Source organism: Elephantulus edwardii, unplaced genomic scaffold, assembly GCF_000299155.1.
Source record: "Elephantulus edwardii isolate Elephantulus edwardi_28Jun2011 unplaced genomic scaffold, EleEdw1.0 scaffold00187, whole genome shotgun sequence".
In the NCBI taxonomy this organism is placed as follows: domain Eukaryota; kingdom Metazoa; phylum Chordata; class Mammalia; order Macroscelidea; family Macroscelididae; genus Elephantulus; species Elephantulus edwardii.
Window position 1 is genome coordinate 5,820,733 of NW_006399937.1, and position 19,921 is coordinate 5,840,653.

Genomic DNA, 19,921 nt, shown 5'->3' on the forward strand with positions numbered 1-19,921 from the left:
CAACTGATCAAAGGCATTTTTGTCTTATTTCCATTCACAATTGAAATGTTGTGTCTCTCTCTCCATTGAGACTAAGGTTGGCTATGGGTTTTGTGCCTCTGCCTTTAATTATGTTGAATAATACTACTTCTATTCTCATCTCAGTGAACATTTCTACAAAAAAAATGAATGTTGAAATTTGTCAAATGTCTTTTCTGCAATGATTGACATGATAATTTTGTCTATTTCCTTTTATGTGATAGGTTTCAATGTGTTTTTCTAGTACTGAACTATCCTTGCATAATTGATGTAAAATTCACTTAAAAATAATGCGTACTTTTTATTATTATATTTGGCCACAAGTGAATACGTGTATAGACATATAAGCTGAACAGGAGTCAGAAGGCAAATGGAACTACATTCTGGAATAATATATTTGTTTGACAAAGACAATTTTCACACATATATTGATGTTTCAAATATATCTATGGATGTAGTAGACCATATAAGAATGAAAATTATTAAAACATTCTTAGTCAAAATAAGACACAGTCAGAGAATGAGTCACTGGGCCAATAGCTCTTGACCATAGTCTCAAGACACAATGTATTTCATCAAATCAATATTCTACATGTTGCTGTGTTAAATAGTGACCAAAGATTTAAACACTTGTGGATAGCAATCTGGTGGCCTTCCCCCAGAAAGGACAAAAATGAATTTAAAAAATCAATGATACACGTAAACAATTAGTCTAAAAAGATTAATGATGTGTTTACGTGCAGTCAAGTTGCCTGTTACTTATAGTGACCCTATGTACAATAGCTCTGAAAACTGCCCTGTCCTGAGGTTGTCTTACTGATGACAACACCTACCCCCATTGCCCTAGTCACTGTATCAATCTGTCTCATCTGGGATCTACCTTTCCTGTGCTGTCCCTCCACCCTTCTGATAATGATGTTCTTCTCCAAAGATCGGTCCCTCCTGGCTACAGGTCCGAAGTATATAAGTCAGAGCTTTAAAATCCTAGCCTCCAATGAGAAACTTGACATCATTCTCTCCAAGACAGACCTACTTATTTTGTTGGTGGTCCATGATATGTTTAAGATTCTTCTCTAGCACTACAATTCAAAAGCATCAATAATTCTGTCATTCTTTGTTATTATCCAGCTCTCTAATGCATAGCAAGTAATTGCGAAGACCATGGATTGGATCAAGCACATCTTAATCTCCAGACTGACATCATTGCTTCTCATTACTCTGGAAAGATCCCTGACCTCAAATTTACATAATGAAATTCATCTTTTAATTTCTTTTATGATTGCTGGTGCCAAGAGCATTGACTGTGAAGCTAAGCAAGTTGTAACTGTCAACAATCTTAATCTCTTCCGCATCCATTGTGGTGCTGCCAATTGGCCAAGTGGTGTGAGAGCCTTTGTTTTCCTGTCTTTAAACTTCAATCCATATTGAAGACTATAGTCCTTGACCTTCTGCAGCAAGTACTTTAGGTCCTCCTCAGTTTCAGCAAGCAAGGTTGTATCATCTGCATAACAAAGATGAGTCTTCCTCCAATCCTGATTCCACACTCACCTTCATAAAGCTCAGCCTGCTGGATGATATGCTTTGCATATAAATTGAATAGTTTCGGTGACAGGCTGCATCCCTGACACTCCTTTCCTGATTTTGAACCATGCAGTGTTTCTCTGTTCTGTTCTGTTGTGAGGACTGTTTACTGATCTGAGTATAGGTTTCAAAAAAGCACAATCAAGTGTTCTGGGATTTCCACTCTCCTCATGGTTAATCACAATTTGTTGTGATCCACACAGTCAAATGCCTTTGAGTAGTCAATAAAACATTGAAACACAGGTAGACATTCCTCCGGTAATCTTTGCTCTCTCCCAAGATCCATCTGAAATTGGCTATAATGTCTCTAGTGCCATGACATCTTCTAACTCCATTTTGTATTTCTTGTAATTCTCTGTCAATGTACAACTGTTCCTGACATTTCTGGATAATCTTCAGCAGGATTTTGCTTGCATGTGGTATGTGATATTCCACACTCAAGCAACTAGATGGTACCTAGCGACATTGCAAATCACAGAGGAAGATATTATAATAAAATGTCTTAAAAAGTTCTAAAGACAAAATATTGAATGACACAGGAAGTCTCAAAAAAGATAGAATACATAGCAATGCTGGAGAAAAAAATATTTATATTTAAACATTTAAAGAGATAGCACTGCTCAAATTCAATGATAGTGATGGAATCCTAAGCAGCACTTAAAATCTCAACTATATCCTAATGGTCTCTCAATGTCACACTGCTGTTATTATGCACCATTGTGTCAGGATTGACTCATATTTAACAGTTTCAGAGACAGTAAACAGCAAAAGAGATTTCCCATATTTCTCTCACAGAACAGCTGGTGAATTTGAACCATATATCTTTGTGTTGGCAGTGCAACTCCTTATCAATAAACCATGAGAGCTCCCTAATGCCATATTTGTTTTTACATTTCCTTGAGTCAAAACTAACCTACCAGTGACCCTCTAGCAAGTTTTCAATTGCAGTAAATGTCAAAGTAGAGACTGCCAACCTTTCTCTGATGGAATAGCTAGTAGATTTGAACAGTGCCTTCGGGATGACAGTGCAGTTCCTTACCAAGAAACCACCAGAGTTCCCTAATGCCACAGTATCATCTATCAAATCCGCTGGATAAACTTTTAAATCAAACCTAACAAAGAAAGAGCTGTGGTGCTAGAGAAGAGTATTGAATATACCATGGTCTGGTAGGAGGACAAACAGGTTTGTCCTGGAGACGATGAACTCAGGTTACTCCTTGGAGGCAAGGATTCTGAAGCTCCATCTGACATACTTTGGGCAATGGTGCAAGGAGGGCTCTGTCCTTGGAGAAATACATCATGATCGGGAGGGTGGAGGGACAGCATAAGAGAAGAAGACTCTCAATGAGATGGATTGACTCAATAACTAGGGTAATGGGGGTAGGTTCATCAGACAGTAAGTTTGGCTAAGGGTAGAGCAGAGTTCAGAGTTGTTGTATATAGGGTTGCTATGACTTACAAGCAATTCAACAGCACATAACAACAATAATAAAGAAAACTCTGACAATCTATTCATTTACTTAATTATTTAAAGAGTCATAATTCTGGGTGGTTGAGAAATAATAGTGAATAAAGCAGGCATAATTTTCTGCCCTTATAGGTTATCAAGTAGTCAAAGAAACAGAAAAAGATAGTTAAATTTACTTATTGAGCCACTTTATTGTGATGTCTCTTCGGTATTCAGTGAAGATATCAAGTCAACAATATGATAGTGAGATCCTCTTATTTTTATGTTTGTATTTATAGAAGGTTAAAGGGAAAGGTAAACATGAGACAGAATTAGAAGCGTACTTAATGTCTCCCTACATCTTCTTTTCTTGAAGCTCTTAAAACATGACAGAAGAGTAATTTTTAGAAAAAATAAATATAGAGGTGATAGTGAAGTTCTTAACTACTGAAGAAATTACTATACATTTTTAAAAAGAGCAGTCTTAATTTAACTAGATTTTTAAGAGCATACAGATACATGCTGAATTAATTTCTAAGATTGTATATTTATATCACATTTCCAACACTGGAGTAATCATTTTACCTTTAAACTTTGAGGATCATCAAGATTTATTGGTAAGTTAGGTCACTGGCAAGTTTGTTATGAATTGTTGATTGAGAAACTGTCTGAAATCAAAAAGATCTAAGGGTTTATATCTTCATCTAAGAGCTCTAAGTAAATGACAACCTAAGAAAAGCCCATTGAAGATTATAATGTCAGGACTATTCCTCTCTTTGAGGTGTTAGGTACTAACTTAAATTTCATGATTCAGAGGCAGATGGCTGCCTCCTGCACATGTTTCTACCTGTTCTCAATAACTCTGATTTCAATGTCTGTAAATCTTATTTCTTCCCCCTTGTATCAATCCTTAAGTGAGTCTGACATCACCATATCTACTCATCACATTGCACAGCACCTCATTGTATCTTCAGTATTTTGGGAATGAGTTTATATCCCTCTCTGTACATTCCTTTGTACCAGCTGTCAGGAAATGAACAGACAAATTGTATTGGGAAAGTTTGCTGTCAGGTACCTCTCCAGAGTACAGAAAAGCAATGATGTCAGTTTGGAGACTAAGGTGCACCTGATTCAGACCTTGGTCTATTCAATTACTAGATATGCATCAGAAAGCTGGACAATGACTAGGGATGCTATAAGGAGAATTGACGCCTTTGAGCTGTGGTGCTGGAGAAGTGTATTGAATATACCATGGACTGCTAAGAGAACAAACATGTTTATGCTGGAGAGGGTGAAACCAGGTTGCTCCTTGGCAGCAAGGATTCTGAAGCTCCATCTGATATACTTTGGACATGTTGCAAGGATGGATCAGTCCTTGAAGAAGGATGTCATGCTTGGAATGGTGGAGGGACAGCTCAGGAGAGGTAGACCCTTGATAAGATGGATTGATTCAGTGACTGGGGGGGTATTGCGGGTAGGTATATCAGAGGCAATAAGGTTGACTCAGGATACAGCCGGGTTCAGAGCTGTTGTATATAGGGTTGATATGAGTTACAAGCAACTCAGTAGCAAATGACAACAACTGTATACTCAAAACTTAGGAGTGATCAATTTTTAAGACGGTACAAGCTCCATGAATGGATAGCGGTTTCCTTTTTTGTTTCCCCCTTAACAAATGGAAATAATTTCCCATCCAGCACATATTTTCTCCATTAATTTCTTATCTTTATGAACTCTAGACTTCACTGACACTTTTTTGCTTGTTATTTAGTTTTATATTTAAAACAAGAAATATAAAAGAAAATATTAAAACAAAATATAAAAGTGTTTTATATTTTATAAAAATATAAATGGAAATATAACTAAAGCAATCTTTTATTTATTATTGAAAGAAGAAGGAAAAATAAAACAATTTTTCTCATGTTTCCCTCTCACAACAAAGAAATGTTACGTATTTATTTATATACTGTGGTCACTTAGAATCTTATTTAGGATTTTCTCTTGCCGAAGAAACAGATCTTGCTCCCTTGGGAACAATACTGACCTATTGAGAATGCATCGACTAAGTAATTCAGCTTCAGTACTAAAGGGGGGAAAAGCTCAGAGAGAAAAAAGAAGTTTGCAGTATATGCTACTAAAATGGTTTCCACTTTTGTTTTGGTGATGAGAGGGTCACTTAAAAGCTAACATTAAATTTAAAAAATGTTTAAAATTAAAAAAGAAAGCTAACATTGATTAGATGCATATATTATTATGTGTGTGTGCCGATTGGTGGGTTTAAATCACACAGTCTAGTGTCACCTGAGACAACTACACCTACTGCTCTGAATCCGTTAGCTATGGGGTGTGATTTCTGTAACCATGGGTAATTTCTTGTTTTGCCATTTAGTAAAATATTTTCACAAAGTTTATTCTCTTTAAAAGATTAAAAATCAACAGACGACTCTTCAGATTTTAAAAGACTATACTTTTCATTATATATTCAAGAAAATTCTTTATCCTGCATCAGAAAAGATTGTTAGCCCAATAGGAGAAATAAATATAAGATTCGAATAAAGCCCTACATCATTGTTTATTGAGGAAATTCTATAGCAAGGGAAACATGCTCATCTAATAGCAAGTCAGATCAGTCATCAGGGTACCATGAAGAAACGGTGGGTTAGAATGGCTGATTTTGATATATGAATCACTATATTAAAAGATCTGTCTAAGCAGGAGTGGCATCCACTTCCTAAACAACTTGTGTCTGGAAACTCTGTGAACTTTGATAAGTATCGATAGTTGTAGATGGGCTTCAGGCCTTTTGTTCACAGAGTTGCTATGAGTCATCCTTGACTCGAAGGCAATCAACAACAACAATAATTATTATAAGAACTTATGGCCTTAAAAACAATTTCTACTTAAAAAATACATGGATGAAACTGATTTTAGAAGGCGAACGAATACTGCTAAATAATTGTTTTTTTCTTCTTTTTTTCAGTTCTCTCTTTTTAGGCTTCAGTAAGTCAGCTATGCCTAATGGTGATCCATGAATAACCTTGTCCTATTCTGTACCATCATCATGATCTCTGTCAGGCTTGAGCCTACTGTTGCAGTCATATAAATTTTTTTTTTTTGCTGATAGTCTTCATTGCTTTTGTTGATCTTCTACCCTTCCAAGCATTATGTCATTTTTATGCTTCATTTTATGTGTTTTATGTATTTGATATATGAACAGTAATTTCTAAATAAAAACTTTATGACTATGAGAAAAATATTTATTTTTTCGCATGAGTATTACAAGAAAATACATTAAATACCCATATCCAAATCCATTGCCACTGAGGCAGAGTTTCAACTCACAGTAACTCTGAAGGACCAGGTAGAACTGTTTCATACTGTTTCTGTAGCTGCAAAACTTTACTAAACGAGGTTGTTTCATTGGCTCTTTCATGAGATCTGTTGATGAGTATGAACCTCCAATCAATTGGATAACAGCTAAATGCCTTAATCAGCATTACCATTGCTTGTCTGCTATTGATTAAGTTTGGTATAAACATTTACTCCCTATTAATTTAAAAAGTTAATGATTTGTTATTAACATTGTAGGTTATTTAAAATACTATATTTATGCTGTGAAATAAGAGCACCTGTATGTAATTTGCTCCTTCTTTACCAATCTTCAAATTACACTATTTTTTATTTTAACTCTAAGACAGAAAAAAATTAATAATGTGATATTTTATATATTTTCTTGTTGTTGATGATGATGATGATGATGATTGTGGTCAAGTCCAGCACAACTCATAGTGACTTTATAAACAAAAGACATAAAGCCTTTCTATAGCTATCATCGTTTCTCCAAGTTCATAGAATTTCCATAGGCATATGGTTTAGGAAGTAGAGGCCACTCCTGCTTCCAAACCTGTTTTACAAATGGAAACTCCACCAAACACTGTCCACATTGGGAAACCATTATGTCATTTGACACTCAAATGGCACAAGGTTCAGCCTTCCGGCAAACCCAGATTACCTCAGTACAGCAAATTGACAAAAGAGTAATGTACAAAGTGTAAGAATGTTCCTCCAGAATATAACAACACTAATCTCACTTAGCAGTGGTTAAGTGCCGTCAAGTCGAGTGCAATTCATAGCAGCCCTATGAACAGAAGACCTGAACCCTTAAAAAAAAAAAAAAAGAAGACCTGAACCCTGTTCTATAATTAATTTCTCTTTTTTTATAGTTTCCAGAGGCATCTAGTTTAAGAAGTTGATAACACTCTTGCTTTGACACAGCCATAGCACAGTGTTCAGCATCACACAACTCCAAGTTACTTCAGTACAGCAAATAGACACATGATTGCTATATCACTTAATGTTCATCTCAACATTAATTCATTAATTTGACCTGAGACCCTCTGCCCCCTTGCCCTTGGCCCTTGGTCGGCTAAATAGTGCAAAAGTCTGGCTAGCTGACACCCTTTTGCTGAGGGAAAAAAGAATTACACAAACCAAAACTTCATTTACATGACCCTCATTAAGACGCGAGAAACCAACTTCTAGTGTGGAACCTCCCCACAGGAGTCTATTTCTTTTTATTAGTAGTAAACACCTAAACAGAAACTCGGTGTCAACTTTGGTTCCAGAGTTGCTGGAGTTTATCTCAACAGGGTCAGATATTGCTTATTTTGTCTGATTGAATTAACCAGCCAGCAGTTACATTTGGGGGCCTACTAGACCCTCAAATGTAATTGTGATAGCTTGTCCTACAAAATGTCCTTAGAGTTTACAAAAGAAAGAAATGAGACAATCCAGAGTGAATTCTCAATCTGCAACCAATATTTTTGTCCCTTTTTGGATTGTTACCTGGAAGGTTGATTTGGGATCCAAATAAAGTCATGGACAACTTTTTTTTTTTTTTCCTGTTATAAAATCTCCAGGACAACTTTTTTCTTCATCTATCTTAAAGTTGCCTATTGATGCGTTGGTCAGGAATTTTATTCTCCTGCTGTTGAATTTGTAGTATATATTGAAGGCTGTAACTCTTCTGTAGTAAGCAGGTCACATTTTCTTCACTTTCTGTAAGCAAAGTTGTGTTATATGCATTACTGTTGATGAATCATCTTCCTATTTGGGAAAAAGATAACATGCTGGAAAAAGTGAAGGGTCAGAGAAAGAGAGGTGGACTTTATGGAGAGACTGCAACAATGAGTTCAAGCATATCAGAGATTGTGAGGACGGTGCAGGATATGACAATGTCTGTATCCTTTGTATCATAGGGTCGCTATAAGCTATAGTTGATAATGGCATTTAACAATAATAAATTGTGGTCTAGCGGTAAGAAACTACACTGTAATCTCAAAGGCATACAGTTCAAATCCACCAGCTACTCTACAGGAGAAAGATGAGCAATCTTCTCTCATGCAATTAAACCGCCTCTGAAAATTCACTGGAGGGTCAACTATGGATTGGTTCTGACTCGATGGTACACAACAACAGCAACCTTTTGTCTAGGGAGTTCCGGTCACCTAGTGGTAACCAGCTATGCTTTACTTTTGAAGGCTTGTGGTTTGAATCCATCAGCTGCTCTGCAAGAGAAGGATGGGTAATCTCTGGTTCGATTAACTGCCTATGGAAACTCACTGAAAGGTCAGCTATAAGTTCAGTCCAACTCAATGATACACAACAATCACAGGTCCCTCTTATCTATCTACCTATATATCTATATCTGTCTGTCTACCACTATATTGATATAATCAGTCTCAGAAGGATCGGTTTTTGGAGAAGGACTTGAACAAAAAAAAGAGGGAATTCCTCAATTAGAAAAATTAATATACTCGCTTAAACTACAGGCTAAAACTAACAATAGTGAAGAAAATGAAGAGGCAAAGAGTGTTTAATTTTGTTGTAAATAGGGTCCCTTCAGAACCATTTAAGGGATACCTAACTATAAAGTATGTCTTTAATAAAGTTTGTTGTTGTTACATGCTATCAAGTCAGAACCAACTGTAGCTGACTATCAGCAGGTTTTTAGAGACTAACCATTTTTCTCCCATTAAGCAGCTGGTGGATTTAAACTCCTTTTTAGAGGGGGAAGTGTAAACTCTTATTACTAAGCCACCAGAGCTCTCTTTAAGAAGTCTTGTGACCTGGGCTAAACTTCTAATATTGTTAGGCACCGTCGACTCGTAGATGACGCATAGTGAACCTATGAACGGAAGGCCTGAGCATTGTTCATAGAGTTGCCAGAGGCAAGCCATTTTGGAAGTGGATGCCACTTCTGCTTCAAGGCTTGTTTTAATTGTGGAGCTCCACCAAACACTGTCCGCCATGGGTAACCATTATCACATTTGTCACATCAGCATCACAGTGTTCAGCTTCACAGCAACCACGGGTTACCTCTGTACAGCAATGCACAGACGAGTGATATACCACCTAGAGGAATGATATATTCTCTTATTCATTAATTTTAAATTATCCTAACTTTTCTTATCATGCCGTTTCTATTTCATTAATGTTTGTTATTGTGTAGTTGTTAGTTTCCACTGAGTATGACTCATAGAGATTCTAAGAACAACGGATATGTATTCTGTCCTATCCTGTGTCATGCTTGCCATCTCTAATATATTTGAGTTCATTGCTCCCGGTCACCTTGTCAATCCACCCCATTAGAGAAGGAATATTCCTCTCTTTGCTGATCCTCCAACTTTTCAGGCATGATATCCCTTTTCAAGGAATAGTCTTTCTAGTAACATGTCCAAAGGAGGAGAGATGAAGTTTTGCTCTCCTTGCCTCCAAGGAACATGCTGGCTTAAACTTTTCCAAGACATATTTTTTTGTTCTTCTGGTATCCCTACACTCTTCTCCAGCATCTTAAAATACAACTTAATTTTTAAATTGTTGAGACTTTCTTAGTTATATTCATACTTGTTGTTATGTATTTTTGAGTCAAAACCACTAGCTGGTCCTTCAGTGGGTTTTCAGAGGTAATAAATTTCCTGGAAGAAGATTATCCATTTTTCTCCCATGAAGCCACTGGTGAAATTAAACCATATGCTTTTGGGTTAACTGAATAACTCCTTACCATTGGGCTTTCAGAACTCACATTCATATAGATCCGATTTTAATTTTATTACTATTATGAAAATTCACCTAATTATTATGAAACTTATTATATCTGAGGAAATTGATTTGGTACACTTGAAAGTATTTTAGTGTTATTTCGTGTGTTCAATAAATGTTATTACATGAAGCTGGTTGATAAAGTTGTTCAGATCTTCTATGCCTTTATTTTGATATTTTTGTAGTTACTTATCAATAATGGGGAGAAAAAACTAAATCTCCTAAAATGAATATGAATTAACTTTTCATTTTTAACCTAATAATTTTGCTTCACATGATTTTAAGGCTTTGTTATAGTTATAATTTTCTATTTTACTAATAAATTATCCTCTGATAATGTTAAATATGAATGGTAGTTTATTATTTCAATTAAGGACCCAAGATTATTTTTATCTGTGACTTTGCTAACCTTAGAATATACCCTTGGTGCACAGTATATAAAAAAGTCAACAACAACTCATTTATATCCCAGACAGAAGAAAGAGAAAAATGGCATAGAAGATAGACGCTGTTTTCTTCAAGGACACAACTAGGTAGTTACCCACATCATTTATTACTGTTGCTAAGTGACACTGATTAATAGTGACCCAAAGAATAATGGTAAAAAATTGTCTTGTTTGTACTATCTTTACTACTGTTGTTATGTTGTATCCATTGTGTTAATTCATCTCATTCAGGGTCTTTCTTTTTTTCCCCCCCACCAACATTCTAACTCAGGAACATAGATTGTAGGGAGTTGTGCCACTAGAAATCTGCTCCTGTGAGAGTTAAAACCTCAGAAACTTGCTCTAGCATCAGCTGTGGGTTGAATAAAACTCAACAGCAATGAATTTTTCTACTCTGCCAAGCATATATCCTTTACCAAGGACTACTCTTTCCTGATAACATATCTAAAGTGAGTAATACAAAGTCTAGCTGTCTTCATTTCTAAGAAGCAACTGGATATGCTTCCTCCAAGACGAATTTGTCTATTCTTCTTCCAGGAAATGACATATTCAATATCCTTCAGCAATACCAAAATTTAAAGTAAGGATTCTACCTTATGCTTCTTTATTCATTATTGAGCTTTCATGATTACATTTCCAGATAGTTCCTTGGTTGTTAAATGCCATCAAGTTGAATACAATTCACAGTGATCCTATGAACAAGATCTGAAGCTTCTCCTACTCTATACCACTCTCATATTTTCTGACATACTTGAGCCCATTTCAGAAGTCACAGTGTTAATCCATCTGATTGAGGATATTCTTCTTTCACTACCTACAACCTTTCCAAGCATTATATTCCACTCCAGGAGCTCTGGTGTGCTGCCAATCCAAGGTACACAGACCAAATTGACCATCAACTGTTCCATGGAGAAAGATTGGCAATCAACTTCAGTGCAATTAACTACCTCTGAAAACCCTCTGGAGAGTCAGTTATGGGTTGGTTTCAACTGTACGGTACACAACAACAACAAGCAACATGCTCAATGTATGTGATCTCAAGCATTGCCATCTTTGCCTGTAAGGAGTAATCTGGCTATACTTTCTTTAAGACATCTGTTTTTTTCTTTGGCAATCCATGGGATATTCAGTGCTCTTCTCCAACATGCAGCTGAGACATCAATTTTTTTCCTGACATGCATACTCATTGTCCAGTTCTTAGATGCATAGAAGTGAAGACCGTGATCGGAATCAGGCAAACCTTGGTCTTCAAACTCACATCATGCTCCTTAGTAATTTGGAGAGGTCTCTAACTGCAGATTTTCCCAAAGCAATATGTCTTCTGATCTCCTGACTGCTGATACCAAGAGGGTTGGTTATGAATTCAAGTAAGATGAAGTTATTGATAATTTCAATCTTATTCATCTACCATGATGTTTTCTATCAGCTCAGTGATAAAAATATTTTTCTTGATGTTAACAAGTATGTAATGCATAATGTAGGCTGCAGTCTTTGATCTACTGCAGCAAACACTTCAGGTCTCGCTCACCTTCAAAAAGCAAGGTTGTGGCATCTGCATAATACATGTTGTTGCTGACTTTCCTTGAATCTTGATGTTATATTCTTCATAGACTCCACCCTCTTAAATGATTAGCTCAGCATACAAATTGAATTGGTATGGAGAAAGGATACAACCCTGAAACATACTTTTTTGTTGTTGTTGTTCATTTTAAACCATAGGTTGTCTTTCCTCCGTTCACACAGCAGTCTCTTGGTCTAGGTATAGTTTTTGCATAATCACAATTAAGTTTTCCATTTCCTCAATGTTAGCCATAATTTGTTATAATCTACACAGTAAGTGACTTCACATGTAAATAAAGCATAAATAGATAATTTCTAATATTCTTTGCTTTAAGCCAAGATCCATCTGACATCAATAAAAATAACGGTGGTGTCAAGTCCTGTTTTAAACTCAGCTTGAACTTCTGGCTCTCTGTCAATGTACGGTCCCAGCTATTTTTGGAAGATACTCAGTTATATTTTGTTTGAAAAATGCTTTGGGTCCTCTTAAGTTTTGACAAGCAAGTTGGGCTCAGCATAAAATCAGTTTAACATTTTGCTTCCTATAATTTCTTAAAGAGGCAACAATATTTTTTTGGCAATTAGTATTCTGTTTAATATGTAAATATTCTTATAAGAATCTAGAAAGAATATGTAAATGCATGTTCCAAACTTTTTTCAATTCTCTATAATTTATTTTCAGTTTTGTGACATATAAATTATTTAGAATAGTTCCATTTATATTATTCTAATGCAGATGACACAACCCTGCTTGCTGAAACAGAGGAGGACCTGAAACACTTGCTGTAGAAGGTCAAGAACTACAGCTTCAATATGGATTAAAGCTCAACATCAAAAAAAACAAAGATTCTCACCATTGGACCAATTGGCAGCATCATTATGGATGAAGGAGAGATTGAGATTTTGACAGGTTCAGTTTGCTTGGCTCTACAGTCAACACTCTTGTTACCAGCAGCCAGGAAATTAAAAGACAAATTATATTGGGAAAGTCTGCTCTCAAAGAGACCTCTCCAACATATTAAAGAGCAATGATGTCAGTCTGGAGACTAAGGTGGATCTGATCCAGGCCATGATCTTTGCAATTACTTGCTATGCATCAGAGAGCTGGACAATGACTAGGGATGAAAGAAGAAGAATTGATGCCTTTGAGCTGCGGTGCTGGAGAAGAGTATTGAATATACCATGGACTGCTAGGAGAACAAACATGTTCATCCTGAAGAGGATGGAGCTAGCCTGGTCCTTGGAGGCAAGGATTCTGAAGCTCTGTCTGACACACTTGGGACATGTTGCAAAGTGGGATCAGTCCTTGGAGAGGGACATCATGCTTGGGAGGATGGAGGGACAGTGCAGGAGAGGAAGACTCTCAATGAGATGGATCCATTCAGTCACTGGGGTAATGGGGATGAATGTGTCAGAGACAATAAGATTGGCAAGGGATAGAACAAGGTTTAGGGTTGTTGTAATTAGAATCACTATGAGTCACAGGTGACTCAACAGCACATAACAAAAACAACAACAACAATATTTTGTAAGTAAAAATCTTATAATATCAGTGCATTTTTGTTGCTATTCACTGATTTGTTTCATTGTGATATAGCTAGTACCTCACAGCACATGAAGTAAGAAAATTCTCTAAAAATACTTGGTAAATAAAATTAATTGGTAAATAGAATGACAAGTAGCATATCTATATTGGAATGCAATTTCTTTTTCTCTAACGTTCCAAATTTAATGAATTAAATATGAGGACATTAAATTTGCCCTTGTCTGTCCACTTGCTGCTATACAGAGGTAACTCATGGTTGCTGTGACGCTGAATACTGTGACACTGATGTGTCAAATGCGATGATGGTTACCCATGGTGGACAGTGTTTGGTGGAACTCCCAATTAAAACAAATTTGGAAGCAGGAATGGCATCCTCTTCTGATCTTACCTCTGGAAACCCTGTGAACTTGGAGAAAGGATGAAAGTTATCAGATTGTTCAGGTCTTTTGTTCTTAAGAGTCGCTATGAGTCGCCTACAATTTGACAGCACTTAACAACAACGACTATTTTAGTTATTCAGTAATTTATTCAGAAATACTTATGGAAAGCCAGTTTTGAGATATATAACATTGTTCAAAAAAGACATAATAACTGCACTCATGATTTAATGGAAAACAGTCACAGTAGAAAGAATTAAAATATGTGCTACTAAGGGGTAATGCAGGAGCTATAGGTGCTAAAATCATTTAAAGTGTGTTGTCCTTAAAGTGTGAAATTAATCAGTCAGCATTGAGTTCTATGTTATTTTAAAGTAAAACAGATAATATCCACTAAAATAATCTTATTATTGGTTGGCTGACAACCCCACTAATACTTCAGGAAAAGATAATACTTCTAGGAGATTATTGTGTGTCTCTTGCATTATATGTGTGTGTTTTGGTTTTTTCCCTCACTATCCTAACTCTGCCAGAGAAAACCCTCTTGAAAAACAGATATTCTTTCAATGCATAGAAGTAAAGGAAATCTCAATTGTTATAACAATTTCCATGTTAACATACTCCAATCAAGAAGCCCATATTTCCAATGATAGTCTTATACAACATTTGTCCTCATAGGACTTGGTTCACTTTTCATAATGCTCTCCAGTCCCTTCCAAGTTGGGTACTGTTTTATAAAATCATTGTTCCTGCCTACTACATAATATTCCACTGTATGACTTTACCATAATTTCTCAATCCATTTGATTGTGGGAGCAAAGAAGTGAGAATGGGTGGGGGTGAGGTAGGGTTAATCATAGGGCCGCACAATTTGATGAAAGGGAAGGGTGGGTAAAGAAAATGGGAAAGATCTGGTGTGAAAAACAAAGTATACAAACTGTAAGTAGACCAGCATAAAATAAAAAATTTCATTTAAAAAAAATCTCCTGATATCCAAAGAAACTGACATTTCTAAGATATTCTTTAATACTTTTCTTTCCAAAAGTCCATTCCCCAAAGAAATAAACCTAGATTAATGTGGGAGAGAAAATTTTAGAAGTATGGTCACTGAGATATCATCTGAATTCTGAATCCATTTTCTGATAAGTCCTATCAACTGTATACAGAATAAATGTGCATTGCATCTTCAAACTTAACACACCTATAAGTTAATTATTGCTTCTACCAGCAAATCTTATAAGCAAAATTTGAATGCAGAACAATTTAAACATTAATAAATGAAAGTTATTACACTGTTCCTATTTCTGAAAAATATCTATTTTCAAAAGCATAGAACCACATTTTCCACTATAGTGGTATATCAGTAAAGAATTATATTTCTAGCCAAAGGAGTGAATTTTTCGTGGTCCAAGTTTATTGGTGGATCCATTGGATAAAGATGGACAATATTCTTTCTTTGATATTTATAGTCTTGAAAGATCAATACAGGGTTTCTATGAGTTACAGCAAATAGAAAGCAGTGAATTATTTAAAAATAATTGTCTCCCAACATATGAAACGTTTATGAAACACTTCCAGATTAACTTTCTTGTCAGTTTTCTATATAAGAATGGGAGATAAATTTATGAGAAGGATTCTATATCCCATCAGGCAAATGTTTATCCCATGTACATTATTTTCTCCAAATTTCCTAGTGCCCATTCATCGGTGCAAACCAGCCCATGTAATCTCATTTTTCTGAGTTGAAGATGAGTGCGCAACAAAGTGCCTATTTTAATGTTCCCACATGATACCGTTTAGAGTTAGCAAAAATATGATTGGCACAGTGGTGTCTGACACTGAAAAACCTGGCCAAAGACCACAGAGACAGGTAAGACCAAGAAAATTTAAAGTTAAAAATATTCTGTCTGCTATAACAGGTGAGTTTCACCAAGTGAGATGCTTGCTCTAGTTCATTTCCCAATATTCTAGAGAATGAGAACAATCTGATTTCTTGTTAGTCCCAGTGACTAATGAATTGAGTCACTACGTACACATCATATGTGGTGGTTGTCAGTCTGCTAATGTAATATCTGGAAGAGGATATATAAAGAACAAATGTGCCACTGTAGGTCACAACTACTTAAGGCACTCCCCAGATGAGAACCTAAAGTAAAATATGGATCTATTAAAAATACAGTAACAAACACATCATGACTCTTAAGCAAAATTATCCTGGATCACATCATGGCAGAGTTGTCCCAATTCCTAGTATTCCCTTCCATTGTTGAAATTAATACTGCTTCTTACCTATTAATGCTAAATTGTTAGAAAGTTTTAATTCAATGGCTTATCACTCCCTTGCTCACTTTTCTGATGCCATCTCTTCACCTTCCTACCTCTATTTTGCTCTAGATGTCTGATATTACCTGCACAAAGATATAAGATGGAAAAGAATGCTAAAAATGAAAATTCTTATTCTGACTTATTTGCTGCCTTGTCTACTATAAGAAAAAAGGTACAAATTCTAGAGAACAGTTCTATTTCACTTTTTGTGAACAAATGAGAGTAGTATAAGGACTCAAGGGTGTGCATTGGTGTCTCTCCAAGATTTTTTCCCTCAGGACTCTGGATTATTGCAGATTTTCTTTGAATAGGATATTTAATTCGGGTAAATATGTCTATTCTTTCTTCACTTAGTGCTGGCAGAACAAATAAGACCCTCCAAATTTATATGCCCAATTACTTTTAGGTTAACAAGCTCTGAAGTGCTATGGAAATGCTCCCCTAGAGTTTCATTGTGGGTTAATGGAGAATCATCCAGGCTTTCTTCAGGACTATTAGAATAATAAACACCAGGCAGTTCAATCAATTAGACATTTCATCAGGACTATCATTCAAATGGACAAGTACTTGTGACTATTCCCCAAGGAAAACCAGCCTCAATGGTCTGTTCTTTGCCAAAACCCAACTGAGAGACGGTTAAGAATTATTCTTCCAGGAATCCTCACCAAAGCCCGCAGATACAATTCTTACTATGCACATCTTTGGAGAGATTATAAAGGAAGGACCAAGTGTCTGATGCTGACACTGAGGATTCTGCTCCTTTCTATGGGACAAAGAAAGATATAATTGATGTATTATTTTCTTCTCTGAATGACGATAAGTTATGTTGAAACCTCACTATTTTACGGAGTATGTGTGCAGATGTGGATATTGGGAGGATTATAGTGGTTTCCATTTTAATAGTTCAAAAATACTTTTAAAGGCTGTGTTCTATATATACATGTATATGGTATGAGGAAACAGTCCTTTAGGTGCTCTGTTTTCACACACATGTATAAAAATGATTTATAAATGGTATGACAATTTAATGTTTCTTCTCAAGTGCTAGAAGTCCTGTGAAATAGTTATTTAAATATTTTAAATATCTTCATAGCATACTCACTTATACCATGAATTATGTAGACATATTTTATTGCTAGTAGAAAGTTAAGTTTCAAAGCAATTCTTAGAAAATTTATCACAAATGTGATGTTTATCTGGCGTACCTTTTATTTCCGGAAGACTATTATTGTGTAAACTTAGTTATCATGCGGTGGGGGGGAGGGGGGAAGGGGAAGTTGCCTATTCTTTGGGACCAAACTTGTATTTTTAAAAGACAAAACAAATGAGGGAGAAATCCTGAATATGTTAGAATGGTTTCACATTTCCAGTACTAAAAGTGAGATTGACTTTTCTCTAATAGTGTACTGTAAGGTCATATTTAAAAATAAGACCGACAATAGTATGGGAGGGGGTTGGTGTGTGTATATGTGAAGATACTATAATAATATGGCCATTTTGGCAATTAGGAATTTTGTTAGCAAGGTTAAATGTGTAGAAAGAGTAGTACTGGTAAACCAGACCCAAACTTTTAATTTTTATTCATGTTTTTACTAGCCTAACTTAACATTTATATGAATATACATATTTACATGAAAATTAACAGTTTTGCTAATATTTAATTATAGGGAAAGATCAAATAATGTAATTATGCTTCTCAATTAAAAAAATAAGTTTAAAATTATCTGCTTTCAGGCACAAAGTACTTTTAGGCAGAAATTCAACAAATATGAGTGTTTACAGGCTTTTTAGAGAGAAGGACAAATTAATCATTGCCTCTTAATTTTATAGTTATTTAATGATTTCAAAGCATGTTTTGTATGTACTAGAAACATGTCAGTAAAGAAAATAATTTTTTTGCTATCTTGAAAGTTATTCTCAAGTACAATCCATTTTTTCATAGTTTTTAACCTTCTAATTATGATAGCATATCACATTCTCATGCCTACTTAAAGTTGGCAATATATTTTTACATAATGCTTTCTGATTTGGTTTGTATTACCATAAAAACTCTCTGAGTTAGACACTGTCTTGTTAGGTCAAATATATACATAAGTACACTGAAATTCTGTAAGTTTAGAGTTTTGCGTTAATCCAGCCAAAACTCCACCAGGACTTCTGATTCCTTCCAAACAAGAAAAACAAGCATACTAATGGTGAATGATTTTTATTCGCATCAAAAGTAGACTTGAACATGAATATAGCAGTCTTGAATGTTACATCAAACAGTGTCTATGTCTTCTTCGAACTGTTTTCCAAGTCTTCAATCTATTAGTGAGAAAAAATAGACACACATATGCAACTTCTCTTTTAGTTTGTTGTTGTTATTGTCATTGAGTAGGCTCCAACTCATGGTGACTTTGTAAATCACAAAACTAAATGCTGCTGATGAGGGGACAGCATAAACCCCATTTTTTTATATAACCTCCCATTAATACCAGAAGCAGAAGCAGGCCATAAAAATTCTTAGCTTAAGGCAAACACAAATGCCCTGGGTAGAGTCTTATCTGTCCTTGCAAAGTAAAGAATCAACTAGTGTCTACGTGACTCAAAAAGGGTAAAAGCAGGCAAAGTAGCCAGCCCATCAAAAGCCGACCCACATGACTGATCCCCCGACCCACCAACCATGATTTCACTCTCCCCACCCCAACAGTGGCACCCAGGAAAGCCATAAAAACAACTAGGGAGGGAGACTTGGGTCTTTTTCCCTTGCAACCTTCCTACTGAGGGAGAAAGTCTCCACATGTGGAATGTAATAAACACTCTTGAATTTTCAGACATGTGATTGGATATCCTTTAAGGGGCATTTTGTGGGCAGAACAGCTGAGTCTTTCATTATTTCATGATGCTTTGTATATTTTAATATATGGTTCTGTTTTGCCAATCAATCTCACGGAATGCTTCCTCAGAAAGACTCTTACCTTCTTATCTAAGGACAAATTTTCCCATCATATTTCTCTCTACTTGAAATGAGTTCTTATTTATATTGAAATGTGTTTGATTAAAAGTAATTCCAGCAAAACATTGCCCTCTCGAACAAGTTTATCAATAGGAATCTTCACATTAAGAGTATCTAAAAAATGATGACATTATGCTTTCTTGTTCACTTGTACTCAAAATAGTGTTTGAAGAGGTTCTTTTGAGAACACAACTTTTAGTATTTGTATTTTGAAATTAGCATTTTCACAAGAACAGTGATATGAATACAGGATGGAATTTTATTGCTAAGGCTGTTATTTGAAGACATCTCAGATTTAATAGATCTAGGATCTCATTTTTTTTAGTTTTATTATTTTTACACACCTAACTTTAGCATTTATTTAGGGAGCATGTAACCTTATTCTTGCTGAGAGCTGGGTCCCATTCCTCAAGAGTTATGGCAAACAAGATGACTTAAATATTGCATTTTGAAGGCTTCTGATTTTCTTTGGCTTCTAATCCATGGATGAAAATCTAGAAACCTGATAGTAACTTGCATTTG